Source organism: Hordeum vulgare, chromosome 4H, assembly GCF_904849725.1.
Source record: "Hordeum vulgare subsp. vulgare chromosome 4H, MorexV3_pseudomolecules_assembly, whole genome shotgun sequence".
Taxonomy (NCBI): domain Eukaryota; kingdom Viridiplantae; phylum Streptophyta; class Magnoliopsida; order Poales; family Poaceae; genus Hordeum; species Hordeum vulgare.
In genome coordinates this window covers 646,810-665,551 of record NC_058521.1, presented here as the reverse complement: position 1 = coordinate 665,551, position 18,742 = coordinate 646,810, and the positions used below count along the sequence as shown (strand labels likewise).

At 44.2% G+C, this 18,742-nt stretch overlaps 1 pseudogene; it reads left to right on the top strand.

Annotated features, from left to right (window-relative positions):
* The first annotated feature begins 12,821 nt into the window (after positions 1–12,821).
* LOC123448158 lies at positions 12,822–16,908 on the top strand (annotated as a pseudogene).
* Positions 16,909–18,742: the final 1,834 nt, after the last annotated feature.

Genomic DNA, 18,742 nt, shown 5'->3' with positions numbered 1-18,742 from the left:
GAACACAATTTCATCTTCAAATTTTAGTGAGAGATCACCTCATAATGCTACTGTCGTTCTTAAGCAAAATAAGGTGCATAAAAGGATTAACATCACATGCAATTCTTAAGTGACATGATATGGCCATCATCACGTGCTCCTTGATCTCCATCACCAAAGCACCGGCACAATCTTCTTGTCACCGGCGCCACACCATGATCTCCATCAACGTGTCGCCATCGGGGTTGTCGTGCTACTCATGCTATTAGTACTAAAGCTACATCCTAGCAAAATAGTAAACGCATCTGCAAGCACAAACATTAGTATAAAGACAACCCTATGGCTCCTGCCGGTTGCCGTACCATCGACATGCAAGTCGATATTATCTATTACAACATGATCATCTCATACATCCAATATATCACATCACATCGTTGGCCATATCACATCACAAGCATACCCTGCAAAAACAAGTTAGACGTCCTCTAATTTTGTTGTTCCATGTTTTACATGGTGACCATGGGTATCTAGTAGGATCGCATCTTACTTACGCAAACACCACAACGGAGATATATGAGTTGCTATTTAACCTCATCCAAGGACCTCCTCGGTCAAATCCGATTCAACTAAAGTTGGAGAAACTGACACCCGCCAGCCATCTTTGAGCAACGGAGTTACTCGTAGCGATGAAACCAGTCTCTCGTAAGCGTACGAGTAATGTTGGTCCGAGCCGCTTCGATCCAACAATACCACGGAACCAAGAAAAGACTAAGGAGGGCAGCAAAACGCACATCACCGCCCACAAAAACTTTTGTGTTCTACTCGAGGAGACATCTACGCATGAACCTAGCTCATGATGCCACTGTTGGGGAACGTCGCATGGGAAACAAAAAATTTCCTACGCGCACGAAGACCTATCATGGTGATGTCCATCTACGAGAGGGGATGTGTGATCTACGTACCCTTGTAGACCGTAAAGCAGAAGCGTTAGTGAACGCGGTTGATGTAGTGGAACGTCCTCACGTCCCTCGATCCGCCCCGCGAACCGTCCCGCGATCAGTCCCACGATCTAGTGCCGAACGGACGGCACCTCCGCGTTCAGCACACGTACAGATCGACGATGATCTCGGCCTTCTTGATCCAGCAAGAGAGACGGAGAGGTAGATGAGTTCTCCGGCAGTGTGACGGCTCTCCGGAGGTTGGTGATGATCTCGTCTCTGCAGGGCTCCGCCCGAGCTCCGCAGAAACGGGATCTAGAGGTAAAACCGTGGAGATATGTGGTCGGGCTGCCGTGGCAAAGTTGTGTCAAATCAGCCCTAAAACCTCCGTATATATAGGGGGAAGAGGGGGAGCCTTGCCTTGGGGTCAAAGGACCCCTAAGGGCTTCGGCCGAGCCAAGGGGGGCAGCCCTCCCCTTCCAAACCGAGTCCAACTAGGTTTGGAAGGAGGAGTCCTTCCCCCTTTTCCCACCTCCTCTTTTTTTTCTTTTCTCTTTGATTTTTATTCCTATGGCGCAAAGGGCTCTTTTGGGCTGTCCCACCAGCCCACTAAGGGCTGGTGCACCACCCCCAAGGCCTATGGGCTTCCCCGGGGTGGGTTGCCCCCCCGGTGAACTCTCGGATCCCATTCGTCATTCCCGGTACATTCCCGGTAACTCCGAAAACCTTCCGGTAATCAAATGAGGTCATCCTATATATCAATCTTCGTTTCCGGACCATTCCGGAAACCCTCGTGACGTCCGTGATCTCATCCGGGACTCCCAACAACATTCGGTAACCAACCATATAACTCAAATACGCATAAAACAACGTCGAACCTTAAGTGTGCAGACCCTGCGGGTTCGAGAACTATGTAGACATGACCCGAGAGACTCCTCGGTCAATATCCAATAGCGGGACCTGGATGCCCATATTGGATCCTACATATTCTACGAAGATCTTATCGTTTGAACCTCAGTGCCAAGGATTCATATTATCCCGTATGTCATTCCCTTTGTCCTTCGGTATGTTACTTGCCCGAGATTCGATCGTCAGTATTCGTATACCTATTTCAATCTCGTTTACCGGCAAGTCTCTTTACTCGTTCCGTAATACAAGATCCCGCAACTTACACTAAGTCACATTGCTTGCAAGGCTTGTGTGTGATGTTGTATTACCGAGTGGGCCCCGAGACACCTCTCCGTCACACGGAGTGACAAATCCCAGTCTTGATCCATACTAACTCAACGAACACCTTCGGAGATACCTGTAGAGCATCTTTATAGTCACCCAGTTACGTTGCGATGTTTGATACACACAAAGTATTCCTCCGGTGTTAGTGAGTTATAGGATCTCACGGTCATAGGAACAAATACTTGACACGCAGAAAACAGTAGCATCAAAAATGACACGATCAACATGGTACATCTATTAGTTTGGGTCTAGTCCATCACGTGATTCTCCTAATGACGTGATCCAGTTATCAAGCAACAACACCTTGTTCATAATCAGAAGACACTGACTATCTTTGATCAACTGGCTAGCCAACTAGAGGCTTGCTAGGGACAGTGTTTTGTCTATGTATCCACACATGTAAATGAGTCTTCATTCAATAAATTATAGCACGGATAATAAACGATTATCTTGATACAATAATTATAATAATAACTATATTTATTATTGCCTCTAGGGCATAATTACAACATTAGTACTATCTTATTATTGTAGTACTAGCTTAGTGCTAGCTATAATAACACCAAGGTAGTACGTGCTAATGGACATAAATCTGTAAGAGCGTCAAAGTGTTATATGCTAATAGAGGTAAAGTGGTAAGAGTAGCAAACTTATATATGATGTTCATTGAGTTAGTATGGATCGAGACTGGGATTTGTCACTCCGTGTGACGGAGAGGTATCTCGAGGCCCACTCGGTAATACAACATCACACACAAGCCTTGCAAGCAATGTGACTTAGTGTAAGTTGTGGGATCTTGTATTACAAAATGAGTAAAGAGACTTGTCGGTAAACGAGATTGAAATAGGTATACGGATACTGACGATTGAATATCGGGCAAGTAACATACCGAAGGACAAAGGGAATGACATACGGGATTATATGAATCCTTGGCACTGAGGTTCAAACGATAAGATCTTCGTAGAATATGTAGGATACAATATGGGCATCCAGGTCCCGCTACTCGATATTGACCGAGGAGTCTCTCGGGTCATGTCTACATAGTTCTCGAACCCGCAGGGTCTGCACACTTAAGGTTCGACGTTGTTTTATGCGTATTTGAGTTATATGGTTGGTTACCGAATGTTGTTCGGAGTCCCGGATGAGATCACGGACGTCACGAGGTTTTCCGGAATGGTCCGGAAATGAAGATTGATATATAGGATGACCTCATTTTATTACCGGAAGGTTTTCGGAGTTACCGGGAATGTACCGGGAATGACGAATGGGTTCCGGGAGTTCACCGGGGGGGCAACCCACCCCGGGGAAGCCCATAGGCATTGGGGGTGGCGCACCAGCCCTTAGTGGGCTGGTGGGACAGCGCAAAAGGGCCCTATGCGCCATAGGAATAAAAATCAAAGAGAAAAGAAAAAAAAGAGGAGGTGGGAAAAGGGGGAAGGACTCCTCCTTCCAAACCTTGTTGGACTCGGTTTGGAAGGGGAGGGCTGCCCCCCTTGGCTCGGCCGAAGCCCTTAAGGGTCCTTGGACCACAAGGCAAGGCTCCCCCTCTTCCCCCTATATATACGGAGGTTTTAGGGCTGATTTGACACAACTTTGCCACGGCAGCCCGACCACATATCTCCACGGTTTTACCTCTAAATCGCGTTTCTGCGGAGCTCGGGCGGAGCCCTGCTGAGACGAGATCATCACCAACCTCCGGAGCGCCGTCACGCTGCCGGAGAACTCATCTACCTCTCCGTCTCTCTTGCTGGATCAAGAAGGCCGAGATCATCGTCGAGCTGTACGTGTGTTGAACGCGGAGGTGCCGTCCGTTCGGCACTAGATCGTGGGACTAATCGCGGGACGGTTCGCGGGGCGGATCGAGGGACGTGAGGACGTTCCACTACATCAACCGCGTTCACTAACGCTTCTGTTGTACGGTCTACAAGGGTACGTAGATCACACATCCCCTCTCGTAGATGTACATCACCATGATAGGTCTTCGTGCGCGTAGGAAAATTTTTGTTTCCCATGCGACGTTCCCCAACAGTGGCATCATGAGCTAGGTTCATGCGTAGATGTCTTCTCGAGTAGAACACAAAAGTTTTTGTGGGCGGTGATGTGCGTTTTTCTGCCCTCCTTAGTCTTTTCTTGATTCCGCGGTATTGTTGGATCGAAGCGACTCGGACCGACATTACTCGTACGCTTACGAGAGACTGGTATCATCTCTACGAGTAACTCCGTTGCTCAAAGATGACTCGCGGGTGTCAGTTTCTCCAACTTTAATTGAATCAGATTTGACCGAGGAGGTCCTTGGATGTGTTTAAATAGCAACTCATATATCTCCGTTGTGGTGTTTGCGTAAGTAAGATGCGATCCTACTAGATACCCATGGTCACCACGTAAAACATGCAACAACAAAATTAGAGGACGTCTAACTTGTTTTTGCAGGGTATGCTTGTGATGTGAGATGGCCAACGATGTGATGTAATATATTGGATGTATGAGATGATCATGTTGTAATAGATAATATCGACTTGCACGTCGATGGTACGGCAACCGGCAGGAGCCATAGGGTTGTCTTTATACTAATGTTTGTGCTTGCAGATGCATTTACTATTTTGCTAGGATGTAGCTTTAGTAGTAATAGCATGTGTAGCACGACAACCCCGATGGCGACACGTTGATGGAGATCATGGTGTGGCGCCGGTGACAAGAAGATCGTGCCGGTGCTTTGGTGATGGAGATCAAGGAGCACGTGATGATGGCCATATCATGTCACTTATGAATTGCATGTGATGTTAATCCTTTTATGCACCTTATTTTGCTTAGAACGACGGTAGCATTATGAGGTGATCTCTCACTAAAATTTAAAGACGAAATTGTGTTCTCCCCGACTGTGCACCGTTGCTACAGTTCGTCGTTTCGAGACACCACGTGATGATCGGGTGTGATAGACTCAACGTTCACATACAACGGGTGCAAAAAAGTTGCGCACGCGGAACACTCGAGTTAAGCTTGACGAGCCTAGCATGTGCAGACATGGCCTCGGAACACATGAGATCGAAAGGTCGATCATGAATCATATAGATGATATGATTAGCATGGGGATGCTTACCACTGAAACTATGCTCAACTCACGTGTTGATCGGACTTGAGCTAGTGTAAGTGGACCATGAACCACTCAAATGACTAGAGAGATGTACTTTTTGAGTGGGAGTTTAGCGAGTAATTTGATTAAGTTAAACTCTAATTATCTTGAACATAGTATAAGTCCACTTTGAATATATTTGTGTTGTAGATCATGCCTCACGCGACAGTCACCCTGAATTTTAGTACGTTCCTAGAGAAAGCTAAGTTGAAAGATGATGGAAGCAACTTTGTAGACTGGGCTCGTAATCTTAAGCTAATCTTACAAGCTAGGAAGAAGGATTATGTCCTTAATGCTGCGCTAGGAGATGAACCACCCGCTACGGCTGATCAGGATGTTAAGAACGCTTGGTTAGCACGTAAGGAGGACTACTCAGTAGTTCAATGTGCAGTCTTGTATGGCTTAGAACCGGGACTTCAACGTCGCTTTGAGCGTCATGGAGCATTTGAGATGTTCCAGGAGTTGAAGTTTATCTTTCAGAAGAAAGCCCGGATCGAGAGGTATGAGACCTCCGATAAATTCTATGCTTGCAAGATGGAGGAGAACTCGTCTGTCAGTGAACATGTGCTCAAAATGTCTGGGTACTCAAACCGTCTAGCTGAGCTGGGGATTGAACTCCCGCAAGAGGCTATCACTGACAGAATCCTTCAATCACTGCCGCCAAGCTATAAAGGATTTGTGTTGAACTACAACATGCAAGGGATGAACATGTCTCCCCGCAAGTTGTTTGTGATGCTGAAAGTCGCAGAGTCTGAACTCCGTAAAGAGCATCAAGTGTTGATGGTGAATAAGACCACTAGTTTCAAGAGAAACGGCAAAGGCAAGAAGGGTAATTCAAAGAAGAGCGGCAAGCCTGTTGCCAATCCGACGAAGAAACCCAAAGCTGGACCTAAGCCTGAAACAGAGTGTTACTATTGCAAGGGTATGGGTCACTGGAAGCACAATTGCCCCAAGTATCTGGCTGATAAGAAGGCGGCCAAAGAAAAATCAGGTATATTTGATATACATGTTATTGATGTGTACTTAACCGGCTCTCGTAGTAGTGCCTGGGTATTCGATACCGGTTATGTTGCTCATATTTGCAACTCGAAACAGGAACTGCGGAATAGACGAAGGGTGGCGAAAGATGAAGTGACGGTGCGCGTAGGAAATGGATCCAAGGTTGATGCAATCGCCATCGGCACAGTTTCACTTCAGTTACCATCAGGATTAGTTATGAACTTGAATCATTGTTATTTCGTGCCTGCGTTGAGCATGAACATTATATCTGGATCTTGTTTATTGCGAGACGGTTACTCTTTTAAGTCAGAGAATAATGGTTGTTCTATTTCTATGAGTAACATCTTTTATGGTCATGCACCCAATGTCAGTGGATTGTTCATATTGAATCTTGATAGTGATACACACATACATAACATTGAGACCAAAAGAGTTAGAGTTAACAATGATAGCACCATATTTTTGTAGCACTGCCGCTTAGGTCATATCGGTGTAAAGCGCATGAAGAAACTCCATGCCGATGGACTTTTGGAGTCACTTGACTTTGATTCACTTGACACGTGCGAACCATGCCTCATGGGCAAGATGACTAAAACTCCGTTCTCCGGAACAATGGAGCGTGCAAGTGACTTCTTGGAAATCATACATACCGATGTGTGTGGTCCGATGAGCGTAGAGGCACGCGACGGATATTGTTATTTTCTCACCTTCACTGACGATTTGAGTAGATATGGTTCTGTCTACTTAATGAAGCACAAGTCTGAAACATTTGAAAAGTTCAAGCAATTTCAGAGTGAAGTTGAAAATCATCGTAACAAGATGATCAAGTTCCTACGGTCTGATCGTGGGGGTGAATATCTGAGTTTCGAGTTTGGTGCTCACTTAAGACAATGTGGAATTGTTTCACAGTTGACACCGCCTAGAACACCACAGCGTAATGGTGTGTCCGAACGTCGTAATCATACTTTATTAGAGATGGTGCGATCTATGATGTCTCTTACCGATTTGCCGTTATCGTTTTGGGGTTATGCATTAGAAACAGCTGCATTCACTTTAAATAGGGCACCATCAAAATCCGTTGAGACGACACCATACGAACTGTGGTATGGCAAAAGGCCAAAGTTGTCGTTTCCTGAAGTTTGGGGATGTGATGCTTATGTCAAAAAGCTTCAGCCTGAAAAGCTGGAACCCAAAGCGGAAAAGTGCATCTTCATAGGTTACCTAAAAGAGACAGTTGGGTACACCTTCTATCTCAAATCCGAGGGCAAAGTGTTTGTTGCTAAAAACGGAGCTTTTCTCGAGAAGGAGTTTCTCTCGAGATAATTAAGTGAGAGGAAGATAGAACTTGATGAGATTGTCGAACCTCTCATCCCTCTGGATGGTGGCGCAGGGCAAGGGGAAACCTCTGTCGTTGCGACGCCGGTTGAGGAGGGAGTTAATGATGATGATCATGAAACTCCGGTTCAAGTTTCTGTCGAACCACGCAGGTCAACGAGACCACGTGCTGGTCTAGAGTGGTACGGTAATCCCGTCTTATCAATCATGTTGTTGGACAACAATGAACCTGCAAATTATGAAGAAGCAATGGTGGGCCCAGATTCCAACAAATGGCTAGAAGCCATGAAGTCCGAGATAGAATCCATGTATGAGAACAAAGTGTGGACTTTGGAAGTACTGCCTGAGGGCCGCAAGGCTATTCAGAACAAATGGATATTTAAGAGGAAGACAGACGCTGACGGCAATGTGACCGTTTATAAAGCTCGACTTGTGGCAAAGGGTTTTTCACAAGTTCAAGGAGCTGACTACGATGAGACATTCTCACCCGTAGCGATGCTTAAGTCCGTCAGAGTCATGTTAGCAATAGCTGCATTTTTCGATTATGAAATCTGGCAGATGGATGTCAAAACGGCGTTCCTTAACGGTTTCCTTAAGGAAGAGTTGTATATGATGCAACCCGAAGGTTTTGTCAATCCTAAGAATGCTAACAAGGTGTGCAAGCTCCAGCGATCCATTTATGGACTGGTGCAAGCATCTCGGAGTTGGAACCAACGCTTTGATGAGGTGATCAAAGCATTTGGGTTTATACAAGTGGTTGGAGAATCTTGTATTTACAAGAAAGTGAGTGGGAGCTTTGTAGCATTTCTAATATTATATGTGGATGACATATTGCTAATTGGAAACAACGTAGAGTTTTTGGAGAGCACAAAGGATTACTTGAATAAAAGTTTCTCTATGAAGGACCTAGGAGAAGCTGCTTACATTCTAGGCATTTAGATCTACAGGGATAAATCAAAACGCCTGATAGGACTTTCACAAAGCACATACCTTGATCAAGTTTTGAAGAGGTTCAAAATGGAACAGTCCAAGAAAGGGTTCTTGCCAGTTTTACAAGGTACGAGATTGAGTAAGACTCAGTGCCCAGCAACTGATGAGGATAGAGAGCATATGCGCTCCGTCCCCTATGCTTCAGCCATAGGTTCTATCATGTATGCAATGCTGTGCACTAGACCGGACGTTAGCCTGGCCATAAGTATGGCAGGTAGGTTCCAGAGTAATCCAGGAGTGGATCACTGGACGGCGGTCAAGAATATCCTGAAGTACCTGAAAAGGACTAAGGAGATGTTTCTCGTGTATGGAGGTGACGAAGAGCTCGCCGTAAAAGATTACGTCGATGCAAGCTTTGACACAGATCCGGACGACTCTAATTCGCAAACCGGATACGTATTTATTCTTAATAGGGGTGCGGTAAGCTAGTGCAGTTCCAAGCAAAGCGTCGTAGTAGATTCTACATGTGAAGCGGAGTACATGGCTGCCTCGGAGGTGGCTAAGGAGGGTGTCTGGATGAAGCAGTTCATGACGGATCTTGGAGTGGTGCCAAGCGCACCGAATCCAATAACCTTGTTCTGTGAAAACACAGGTGCCATTGCCTCAGCAAAGGAACCACAGTTTCACAAGAAGTCCAGACACATCAAACGACGCTTCAACCTCATCCGCGACTACGTCGAAGGGGAGGACGAAAATATATGCAAAGTGCACACGGATCTGAATGTTGCAGACCCGCTGACTAAACCTCTTCCACGGGCAAAGCATGATCAACACCAGAACTGTATGCGTGTTAGATTTATTACAATGTAATTCGCATGATGATGTGAGGGCTAGATTATTGACTCTAGTGCAAGTGGGAGACTGTTGGAATTATGCCCTAGAGGCAATGATAAATATAGTTATTATTATAATTCCTGTATCAAGATAATCGTTTATTATCCATGCTATAATTATATTGAATGAAGACTCATTTACATGTGTGGATACATAGACAAAACACTGTCCCTAGCAAGCCTGTAGTTGGCTAGCCAGTTGATCAAAGATAGTCAGTGTCTTCTGATTATGAACAAGGTGTTGTTGCTTGATAACTGGATCACGTCATTAGGAGAATCACGTGATGGACTAGACCCAAACTAATAGACGTACCATGTTGATCGTGTCATTTTGTTGCTACTGTTTTCTGCGTGTCAAGTATTTGTTCCTATGACCATGAGATCATATAACTCACTAACACCGGAGGAATACTTTGTGTGTATCAAACGTCGCAACGTAACTGGGTGACTATAAAGATGCTCTACAGGTATCTCCGAAGGTGTTCGTTGAGTTAGTATGGATCGAGACTGGGATTTGTCACTCCGTGTGATGGAGAGGTATCTCGGGGCCCACTCGGTAATACAACATCACACACAAGCCTTGCAAGCAATGTGACTTAATGTAAGTTGCGGGATCTTGTATTACAGAACGAGTAAAGAGACTTGTCGGTAAACGAGATTGAAATAGGTATACGGATACTGACGATCGAATCTCGGGCAAGTAACATACCGAAGGACAAAGGGAATGACATACGGGATTATATGAATCCTTGGCACTGAGGTTCAAACGATAAGATCTTCGTAAAATATGTAGGATCCAATATGGCCATCCAGGTCCCGCTATTGGATATTGACCGAGGAGTCTCTCGGGTCTGCACACTTAAGGTTCGACGTTGTTTTACGCGTATTTGAGTTATATGGTTGGTTACCGAATGTTGTTCGGAGTCCCGGATGAGATCACGGACGTCACGAGGGTTTCCGAAATCGTCCGGAAACGAAGATTGATATATAGGATGACCTCATTTGATTACCGGAAGGTTTTCGGAGTTACCGGGAATGTACCGGGAATGACGAATGGGTTCCGGGAGTTCACCGGGGGGGCAACCCACCCCGGGGAAGCCCATAGGCATTGGGTGTGGCGCACCAGCCCTTAGTGGGCTGGTGGGACAGCCCAAAAGAGCCCTATGCGCCATAGGAAGAAAAATCAAAGAGAAAAAAAAGAGGAGGTGGGAAAAGGGGGAAGGACTCCTCCTTCCAAACCTAGTTGGACTCGGTTTGGAAGGGGAGGGCTGCCCCCTTTGGCTCGGCCGAAACCCTTAGGGGTCCTTGGACCCCAAGGAAAGGCTCCCCCTCTTCCCCCTATATATACGGAGGTTTTAGGGCTGATTTGACACAACTTTGCCACGGCAGCCCGACCACATATCTCCATGGTTTTACCTCTAGATTGCGTTTCTGCGGAGCTCGGGCGGAGCCCTGCTAAGACGAGATCATCACCAACCTCCGGAGCGCCGTCACGCTACCGAAGAACTCATCTACCTCTCCGTCTCTCTTGCTGGATCAAGAAGGCCGAGATCATCGTCGAGTTGTATGTGTGCTGAATGCGGAGGTGCCGTCCGTTCGGCACTAGATCGTGGGACTGATCGCGGGACGGTTCGTGGGCGGATCGAGGGACGTGAGGACGTTCCACTACATCAACCGCGTTCACTAACGCTTCTGCTGTACGGTCTACAAGGGTACGTAGATCACACATCCCCTCTCGTAGATGGACATCACCATGATAGGTCTTCGTGCGCGTAGGAAAAATTTTCTTTCCCATGCGACGTTCCCCAACATTCAGCTCACCGCCCATTGGGAAGGACTCTCCAGGAGGTTGATGACAACACATCGATTGGAATAACTTAGCCAATGGGATGTGCCAAGGTCCCCATTGGTGTGTTGGGGCGGCCAACCAACACCAACTCGTTTGCTAGCTGCTTGGATTCATACTTTTCTATTTTCCGTTATTATCCGGTGCAAAGACCAACAATTACTCGAAATGCAAGATGAAATTTAATGAAACAAATCAGTAATAAAAGAGTATGGGTGGTTGATCTATAGAACTTTTATTCTTGGATAAATTTAATCCGAGGTTTTGTGTGGCCTATGGGTCCGAAAACGAAACCTTGTATTGGCTTATTACAAACTTAGTACTATAGAGGTCAAGTGGTAAGCGCAACAAACTTATTATATGATGTTGATGAATCTCAATGAATCATGGCTGCAACACCAATCTTCCACTGAGAATGCGCGATGCGTACACTACAAGAAATATGCTCATACATGATGATTTTTAAGACGTCGTTGATGAATTCGTCATAAATCTATGACGATTTCATCCGAGATTGTCGTAAACCGTTTGAGGGGATCAAATCTACATATAAATTATGACGATGTGAGTCAAAAACGTCGTAACCGCATAACATGAGATCGTCATAACTTTTACGGCGATTATAAAAATGTCGTAACATGTTCTAACTATGTTGACATGTCACTCGTGGGTTCATTCTATGTCATGCGTCAAGCTCGTCTAGTTTATGAAGCAACCTACTATTCTCGCATTCCAAAAATTCTCGAAAAATTCTCATAAATACTTTGGATCATATATTCCTCAGATATGTGAAAACCCTTCCTTCCAGCTGAATCGAGGAAATTTTGTCTTTCCACGAGAGGTGGATAAAAACTTTGGAAACCCAACCATTTGGTCAATTGTACGTTAAATATTTCCTAGTATTTTAGAAAAATGATTTGGTCCAATTTCGCAACAAATATATGGTAGGTCCTTCATAAAAAACTTATTTTGGGCACTCGAAAAATGAAAAATGAGGTTAATATGTTACTCCCTCCATTCCTAAATATAAGTCTTTGAAGAGATTTCATTAGGTGACTACATACGAAGAAAAATAAATGAATCTACACACTAAATTATGTCTTTATACATCCGTATGTAGTCCTTTAATAGAATCTCTAGAAAGACTTATATTTAGGAACGGAGGGAGTAAATGTTTACCTTGAATAAGAGGATAAAAACTACTCCCTCCTTAAAATAATATAAGAGCATTTAGATCACTATTCTAGTGATGCAAACACTTTTTAAATAGTTTATAGAGGGAGTATAAAAGAAACAAAAAATAAAATTATATAAGATTAACTCTAATTGGTGAAATCAGTTGTGGGATGGATTGATGACATGGCAAACATCTGTCCATCCATCCATCCCAGCACTCCTCTCTCGCGCGCACAGCAAGCCCTCTCTCTCTCTCGCGCAGCATCCCCTCTCTCTCAGTGCACGCGAACCCTAGCAGTCGCCTCCCACCGCGACTCCCTCTCCCCTCGCAGCCGGTCTGCACCCTCCTTCTTCCCCACTCGATGCAGATCCATTGCAGACTCCTCCCACTGTGGCTTCTGGGTGCTCTCCGGCCCGCCCATGGCTTCCCTGGCGACGAGATCCGGCCTCCGCTCCCTGGCGGTCGTGCAAGATCTGAGGCCCGCGTCGCATGGACGAGAAGGGAACCCCCGTCCCCGCGAGATCCCGTCAGGCGCCCTCCTCCCCGCCGACGGGGATGGTGCGGCCGGCGGGCCTCCTCGACCCGACGATGAGGCGGCGTCCGATCCTCGACCTGCGCGCCTCACCGTCGTCTCCATCGAGGAGATCCTCCTCGTCGCGGGGCTGCTGGACAACAACGAAGACGACCAGGCAGCCACCAAGGAGAACGTCACCGTCACCGTCCGCTTCCGCCCGCTCAGGTTCCGCCGCGCGCTCCCGCTCTCGCTCCGCCTTGGTCGGCTCCTCTTTAAGATGGATTTGGGGGAGTGCGGGTTGATTTTGGGTTTTTTGTTCCTCTCCTCCGTGTGGCGTGAAGCCCACGAGAAATTCGGCAGGGGGAGGAGGTCGCGTGGTACGCCGACGGGGACACGGTCGTGCGGAGCAAGCAGAACCCCAACGTCGGTTACGCTTACGGTACGTCTCACTCCCTTCTCCGCTGGTTGGCGCTTGGATTGCTTGCGGATTGTGGCATTGGCGGCACTGTTTTCTCTCTGGCTGTCATCAGTTTGTCGGGAATTTGCTGTGTCGCACTGAAATGTTCAGTCCGAGCCTAAGCTAGGGGGTGAACTGACTGGATGGGATTTGGGGATACTTCTAATTATAGATGGTTGGAATTTTCTCATGCCGCCCTGCCACTACTCAGTTTGCTTCTAGAGCTCAGAATACACCGCAAATGCTTCCGAATTTCGTATTATGACCTTCTGATATTGCATCAGTTTATCTGTACATTGGAAACAGGGACCTCAATACAGTTCGATGTTTATTTTGCTTATAATTAAGTATGAAACCAGTAGGATAATGTTAGTATTCTCAAAATAGTGCACCTATTCACGAGGGGCACATACTTCAACATGGTAGTTTTGTGTACTGATGCACCGGGGATTGGATAATGTGCACCGTTTAGGCTTGCTACTCCCGTGCTAATTCACAATCCATATGCTGATCTATGTAGGGAATTGTACAGAACAAGTATTCATTAGCTCATGCTTAGGTGTCAGCATGCTTAGGTGGCAGGACTAATACAGGCTATCGGCTCTATAAGAGGTGACTACATGAGAATTGACAGTTGGACGGCACATAACTTTGAAGAACTCTAGTTTACTATAGGTTTTTTCTTTGCAGACGAATCGATTGTTGAAGTTTTCTGGTTATGGTGCTAAAACTATTGGTTTAGATAAATAAATTTCTAGGTAGTTTTGTTTACACATTCATTTGTATGAACAAATGGAACTATTTCAATGTCTCCTACACAGCTAGTTATTCCAGTGAAGTAGGTTGTTCCGTTACATGGAACAATTGCAAATTAATATCTGGGAGAAGTAGACGCATTTCCGAGACTGACATTTTATCTATTCTCTCCAATTTCAAGTTAAACTGTAGAGACTAATACTGTATTGTACTATTGTTACACGGATCGGGTTTTTGCACCTACTACTACAACCCGCCAAGTATATGATGTCGCAGCTCAGCATGTTGTCAGTGGTGCCATGGAGGGCATATGGTAAGTGATATTTTCTTCTCTTACCCTCTTCAGCTTTATCTTAGAACTTAGTATTATGATAACATCTTGTTCTTCCTTTCTGACTTACTTTTCTGATGAAAGAGGCTGGTTTCTGTGCATGGAATGTCACTTTACTATTAGATCTTCTAGAGGTCATAGTGAATTTTAAGAACACAGTGTTAATATACTACACTGTAGTATATTTTTCGTCACGTCGGCCATGACACCATTCATTTGGATCAAATCATGATTGCTGGGATCAATTATGATCTGTGAGAGCATAGTGGGCAGCTTCTGCATTTGCTTCGAAAGGATGCAGGCTCTTACGGCATCAAGCGTACCCACCCTCTCGAGGATGTTAAGCAGCAAATCGTTGGGCAGCTCGCTCAGCCTGTCCTCCCCGTTACCAGTTGCTGCCTTGGACTATGTTTCCAACGTCTCAAGGCCTTTGAGAAGCACATCGTTCAGCAACTCGCTTAGCTTGTCCTCCCTTTTATCAGCTGCTTTCTTCGACTGCATTTAGGGGAGGCGGATTAGTCATCGCTGAGAGAACGATAAATTGTGTTCCCTCCCTGCAGAATTAAATGATGCTGAAATGCGTGTATCTAACGCATTTCAGCATCCACTAATTCTGAACGGAGTGGGTAATAATAATAATAAAGCAAAAAAAGAAGCAGCAACAACTTACATCACGGCTGTTGCGGCGACACCGACCTCTATTGAGCTTCATGGCGATCCGTTCTCAAAAAAGAACTAAGTAGACAACTTACAACGAGAAACAAAAGGTGGGCCAAAAATATTCCTGAAATGACAAGCTAAGCGAGTTGTCGAACGATGTGCTTCTCAAAGGCCTTGAGACGGTGGAAACACAGTCCAAGGCAGCAGCTAGTAACGGGGAGGACGGGCTGAGGGAGCTGCCCAACGTTTTGCTGCTCAACATCCTCGAGAGGGTGGGTACGCTTGATGCCGTAAGAGCCTGCATCCTTTCGACGCAAATGCAGAAGCTGCCCACTATGCTCTCACAGATCATAATTGATCCCATCAATCGTGATTTGATCCAAATGGATGGTGTCGTGGCCGACGTGACGAAAAAGATCCATACTTGTGCTGATCATTTTTTATGGATTTTCTAGAAGTATCCCAAGTCTGAAGTGCCTTGATATTTTTGAAATGAATTGCTTAGTTTTTTAATGTATTCCTCCTTGTATCCACATTAATCTTTATGCTATTTATGTTCTGTAGATAAATAACTGATGGGAGATTGTTCCAGCAGTATCTAGTGAGAGGTTCCTCAGCATGCTTCCACCCTGGCATGCATATGAGCGTTCTACTGAGTACTTCATCTTCACTCATGGAATTTAACAAGTTTACACTACTGTGAAGCACCTGAAGGTGTGATTTTGGTGCTTTCCATCATTAAATACTTCATTTTAGTCAGTTTTGGCATGAGGCCTAGCGATGTACTTAAATAGTTATTGTGATGGAGTAGTATTCATGTGCTCATGAGTTATGCTTTCATAGATTTAGCAGCCTACTGAAAGCTCCAAACTTAATGATGGATATTGTATTAACATGTGCAGTCTGTAGAACTCTAGACTTCCTAATTTTCATGCGAATGCGGTATCACGATGCACTCAAATGGGTTTCTGTGTGCCGTGCAGTACTCTTCTTGTTGTATCTTTATTGTCTGCCTGTTGTACAAGATGCTGAAATTGCTTACTCATGTAACATATTTATGTTCTTTTATAGGCAGATTTGCAGCACCACCAACCTCATTATATTATCTCTATACCACTGGTCTATGAAACTCTGCACATGTTAGTTTCTGTGACTGTGCTCTGTATGTAAACTGTGACACGTTCTGCATGAAGTGGTATTTGATAGTAGAATTTCTTCAGTTCGCTAGTGCCCTCAATGCGGCTCAACATATTTGCCTTTTGTTTGCTGTCAACATCTATCTTTCATTGTATCATTTTTGGCTTATTTGGTTTATCATATTTTTATCCATCAAATCACTATTTTTTGTAAAAATCTGTGATCCATTTTGTAACATTTCATTACTTTTTACAGTTTGATTCAGAGGCAGATATCGGCTAGTTCTCCTGCTCGAAAAATTGTGGCCCTTGCACTTATCAGGATAAGTTTGCTATTTATGGAGGCGAAGAAGATATATGAGGTATGAATCCCAAGTTAGCATGAGTCACCTCATTCTCTTCGCTGCAAGTAAAGTCGCTATTATTTCTTCCTCTCATTCTTTGGTGACTGGAGGTTCTCTATAAATCAATGTCTCCTTGGATTCTGCATGTAGCTTACTCAATTTTCCTTTTTCTGTCTTCTTTTTCTGTTATTCACCAGTACTCCTTGACCTGCTTCCTGGCATCGGCAAGGAGTATGATGCTACCATCTGATCAGTTGTGGTATTGAATGATTGTTTGTGCCTTTATTTGATCTGCCTCCTGTGAGGTAACAATCGGTTATATTGTACATGGTAAACACTGTAGTATCTCTGTTTTATGTGCTATTGTATTAAACTGTGTAGTGTCCATATAGTGTGGACAACTCATCCAACTCAACGACAATTAAAAGATCCGTTTAAACCTTTTCTGGACACCTATTTTATTGGAATCTTGAACTGGTAGAAAATTATTTCAACTAATGTCCTCTTCATGCCTGATATTGAATAGCTATAAAGGAATCAACTCTCGTTTATCTGTGATGCTTATTCATACAAGTTAGCATATTTGCTCAACTGGATGATATTTTTCTATATATTGTAGGTGGATCTATAAAATTAAATACAAGTTCATACTCATACATATAATGGTTTTTTTTACAACTAGCAGCTTTTATACAACTTTGACATCTAGTATATTGGATATATTTTGTGATTTGAAGTTACTGATCTGTGCTCTAGTGTAATACTAGGGTCTAATGTTTTTTCTTTTGTCTCTTTCTCTGTTGATAGGAAAGTGGTGAGAAGATGTCGATGATCCCTCCTTGGGACATTCAAGTCAACACAACATAAAAATTTCTGAACCTATGTCTCATAGAAGAGTGGAATGAACTCCACTGTTAGCAATGTGTCCTTGTTCTATTGTGCAATTCTGTCTGTTCTTGCTATATTCCTGTGTATGGAAATGTATTCATGAGTTAGTTATTGTGTTATGTAAACCTGAGAGATGTATTATGTGATGTTATATGATGGATGTTTTTAATTCGACTTGGGAATTTTCTTGATTTGAATATGAAATAGTATTGGATTTATTATTGGATAAATAATTGGGTTGAAAATACCCAACAAATATAAATGAAACCAAGTTCTGGAACAAAAAGTTGCTGAATTCAAAAAAGAAAAAGGCCAAAACTAAAACTGGACCAAATGTATTTGGGCATTAAAAGGCCAGGGCCCAAATTATAATGATAAAAAAATTGAAAAAATATACTAGAAGTGGATGTAAATAGGCTAAGGCCCAAAAAGAAGCCCAATAAGAAAAAGCCGCAAAAAATAAAACCAGCCCATGTGATCAATTGAAATGGGTTGGGCTGATTTCGACCATGATGTTTTGATTTCGTCGTAATTTTGCCACATAGGACTGGGTTTGATTGCCAACGATGATTTAGGATCGTCGTAAAGGTTACGACGATCCAGGAATCATCGTAAAAGTTACGATGATTTTGATCAAAATGTCGCTAATGTTCATTTATGACGCTCCGTTTTCGACTCTTGGTTTTTCGTCGTGAAATCATCGTAAATTAAAAACCGTGATGATGTAGCGACAAAAAAATAGCGTCGTGTATTAGCATATTCCTTGTAGTGGTATTTAAGTAACTCCCAACATATTAAGGTCATCGCCCATTGGAAAGGAACCTTGGAGGATGCCGACATGGACACATCGATTGGAATAGGTTAGCCAATGGGACGTGCCACTGTTCCCATTCGTGTGTCGGGGCGGGCATCCAACACCGGCCTTGTTTGCTAGCTGCTTGGATCCATAAGTTTTTGTTTTCCATTATTGATCGGTGCAAAGAACAACTGTTGATCGAAATGCAATATAGAATTGAATGAAACAAATCAATAATAAAAGCATCTGGGAGGTCGATCAGAACAACGTGTGCTCTTGGATAAATTCAATCTGAGGTCATATGTGGACTATGGGTCCCAAACCAAAACCTTGTATTGTCTTAGTACTAACTTAGTTATGTACACTACCTTAGTGCTAGCTATAATAATGGTGAGGTACT